The following is a 3777-nucleotide window of genomic DNA, read 5'->3' as shown; positions in this document are numbered from 1 at the left end:
CTTTTGAACGAATTTTAAGGAAATTTATGAATGGTCAAAAAATGCACATAAAAAGGTAAAACTAGAGTGTTATGTATTTTGGCAAATGTGGGGCAATATTAAAATGTGGATTTTTTTTTAGACAAAAACCTGTGGATCCTTTTTTTCATCTATATTTTAACACTTTGTATTGAATTTTAAGGGACATTTTGAACGGTCCAAAAACGCACACGGAGGTAAGACTACAGCATTATGTATTTTGGCAAATTTTATGCAATATCAAATGTACATTTTATAGAGAAATTTGAATTCTCTGGACAAAAGACATCCTGTGGATGCATTTTCCACAAAAATTTTGATTGACTCAATAGAAAAGGGAATTTATGAAAAGTCAAAAAAGCCCACGAAGGTGAGACTACAGTCTTACATAATTTGGCAAATTTGGTGCAATGTCAAATATACATTTTAATGGGGGAAAATTTGCATTCCTTTTTTGACAAAAACATCATGTGGAGGCATTTTCCAACAAATTCTGATTCTTTGGAGTGAATTTGTTACGTGTTGTAGGGTGTAATGAATCTGGGGGCAAGTGAAGGGAATAAAAAGAAACCCACACAACACAAAGTTTCATGTTCAGACTATTTACAACAAAGATAGAATTGATACAGCCAATAACTGTTAGTGAAAAAGTCAACGGATCTCCAGGGGTAAGCAAAAGGCCAAAATAAACAAAACCCAACATTAACTTCCAACCCAAATCTAACTCACCTAAACCCAACAAAACAAAGAAACCAGATAACTTCCCTGACTCCCCAACTAGCCCAAAACCAAAAAAAAGAGCCTACAAATAAAATGGCGCTTACCCCTTTCCAGCAGCGGTGACAAAATAGTCAATTTAGCACCAATTTAGCACCAATTTAGCGTAGCATGGTTTACACTATTCACAGTCCACGTCTGCCGAGGAGTCCACAGACTCAGAGCACACACAGAGCACAAATCAACAGCCAGGTTAGTTCCCCTCTCCTCGCTTCAATTTCCGCCTCCGTCATGGTATTCTCCAGGAAGTGCTTCTCCCATTGCACTCACCAGCCTTCAGCCTGGATAGAGCTCCACCTAGAGACAGGGAGGACTGAGAAACAGGACAGAGTATAAGGAAACCCATAACAATTGCAGTAGGGGACATAGGAGACCTGTAATGCCCGAAAAAAAAAGCTCCGGAGACAAGAGAACGAGACAAAGCATCTGCAACAACATTCTCAAAACCTCTCATATTGAATAACTATGTGAAGTGGTTGAAGCAGGTATGCCCACAGAATTAAATGCTGATTTTATTGCACTCCCAAGAGAGGAAAACTAGAGAGTTATGATCAGTGTAGGTCACAGTGGGAGAAGGCTGTGAATGGAGATAAACCTCAAAAAAAAAAAAAAAAAACCTTTTCTGGGGTAAAAACACACAGGATGCTCAATTCCCTGCCTGTCCTGCTGAAACAACACAGCACCTGCTCCAACGTCACATGCATCCACTTCAAGTTTGAAGGGACGATTAAAGTCAGGAGCAGCACGTCTGTAGTGCTACACCTTAGAGCTTTCATATTGACAAAAGCTTGTGGACAGTCACTAGTCGGCACAATCAACATTACCCCTTAGTAGATTTGTCATTGGAAACACCACTACTAAAAATGTTTTACACAAAAGGAGTAGTACTACCCAGCTGTCCCCTAGAACTGCTGCGCAATTCACGTGGAAGTACGTGGAACAGGGTACTCCAGAACAGCCTGCACCTTATAAGGTGGGGTCCGAACTCTACCCTGACCTACCTCTCTGCCAAAGTACAGAATAGTTGCCTTAGCAAATTTACATTTAACAAGATTCAAAGTCAAGGAGGCTTGGTCTAAACATCCAAAGATTGCCTGTAAGGTGTCAATGTGCTCAGACCAGGTAGATGTAGACCACCACATCATCTAAATATGCAGCACAGTGAGGCACAGACTGGAGTACACAACTCATTTGCCACTGGATTGTAGCAGGTGCATTATGCATACCAAAGGCCATAACAGAATACTGTATGAAGGAATCAGGGGTTATAAAAAGGTAGATATCTCAGAAGCACTCTCCGTTAGAGGAAGATGCCAGTGTTCTTTCAGCAAATCCAGCTTGGTCACAAATTTAGCAGTTCCTATGTCGACAATGCAATCCATGATTCTAGGCAAAGGATAAGAATCAAGCACAGTTACAGCATTCACTTTTCTGTAGTCTGTACAGAAATGGAAGGTTCCACCAGGTTTTGGAACCAAGGAGAAGTCCACAGCCTGGAACGAGGTATCCCCCCCCCCAGTCTGAATAATAGCACATTTTTCAGGGCTCAGATGGTATTAATTCTGCTTGATAGCGATATTGCCACCTACATCTGTCATATTTGAGTACATTGGTTTGTTGAGGCACATCAGTGAACAGGTGGGCATATTGCTGAAACAGAGCATTCAAATCAGCAGCAGAATTGAGTCCAGTTTGAGCAGTAATTCAGAGTGTTCTGCAGATGGGCAGACAAAACAAACAGAGGACATGATTCCATCATCAGCACCTACACCTTCCATTTCAGGCATCATAGTAACTAAAGAGGGCTTAATGCTAGTAGTGGAAAAGTTTACAGGCTTGAGGCACTTTGACTCTTCACATGTTACAAGGTTTTATCATATTGATGTGACATACACGATGCTGCCATTTATGATCTGGAGTGGACACTACATAATTGACATCACTCAATCTTTTGCTAATGGCATAGGAACCAGAGAATCTGAGCAACTTCACGGGTTTTATGGAGCGTATCATGGAATCTGCTTACATAATCTACCACACTACCATGTGAAGAACAGTTTTCACTCAGCAGCTGATCTTTTAGCAATTTTAAGGGACAATAGTTGGACAGGGCTGAAACCAGTTCTCTTGCTCAACCTCGCAGACAGCAAACATAAGGACATCCCACTCCTTCCCAGTGTCAAGACAGAAGGTGTGCAACCGAATCTTTAAAGTCTGGTGGAAGCGTTCAAGAGCTCCTTGAGATTCTGGGTGAAAAGCTGAGGAGGTTAGATGCTCAACTTTCAGTTGTAGCACTTGGGCAAATAGCTTGGCAGTAAAATTTATTCGTTGATAGGTTTGAATAGTTTTGGCAACCCAAAACTAGAACAAACGTATTAGTGCCCTAGCAACAGACTTTTCCAGTGATGGTTCACAGTGGACAAGCATCAGCAAAACGAGTAGAGATGTGCATAATAGTAAGCAAATACTGGTTACCACCCTTTGTCTTGGGAAGAGGATCAACACAGTCCAACAACAAATGCTCAAATAGCTCACCTACAGCAGAAACTGGATGCAGGGGAACAGGAAGAATGCCCTGATTAGGTTTTCCAGCAACCTGGCATGCAGGACAGGAGTTGCAGTATTTCACCACATCAGCCGGTGGAGCAGTTTGGAGATAAAGCCAGAGAGGCCAGCTTGAGATGGTTTGGACATGTGTTGAGGAGGAATAGTGGATATATTGGGCAAAGAATGTTGGAGATGGAGCTGCCGGGCAGAAGGAGAAGAGGTAGACCTCAGAAGAGGTTTATGGATGTAGTGAAGGTGGACATGGAGATGGCTGGTGTGAAAGTAGAGGAGGCAGTAGATAGGGCAAGATGGAGGCAGATGATTCGCTGTGGCGACCCCTAAAGGGAGCAGCTGAAAGAAGAAGAAGAAGAAGAAACCTTAAGTCCTGGCCAGAAGAAATGCTGCAAAATATGCTTATAGGTCTTGTTAATGCCC

The 3777-nt window shown here is 42.1% G+C and overlaps 1 long non-coding RNA gene across 1 annotated transcript; it reads right to left on the bottom strand.

Moving 5' to 3' along the window:
- Window positions 1-604: 604 nt before the first annotated feature.
- LOC108412380 lies at window positions 605-3505 on the bottom strand. Its single transcript, XR_005129607.1, has 2 exons — window positions 3331-3505; window positions 605-1108 (listed from the first exon to the last, which is right to left on the bottom strand). It is a non-coding gene; the product is annotated as an uncharacterized LOC108412380 (long non-coding RNA).
- Between the last annotated feature and the right edge of the window lie 272 nt (window positions 3506-3777).

The sequence above is a fragment of the Pygocentrus nattereri genome, chromosome 24 (assembly GCF_015220715.1).
Source record: "Pygocentrus nattereri isolate fPygNat1 chromosome 24, fPygNat1.pri, whole genome shotgun sequence".
NCBI classification, from domain to species: Eukaryota; Metazoa; Chordata; class Actinopteri; order Characiformes; family Serrasalmidae; genus Pygocentrus; species Pygocentrus nattereri.
Note: the sequence above shows the minus strand (reverse complement) of the source record. Positions and strands in the feature narration are given on the sequence as shown.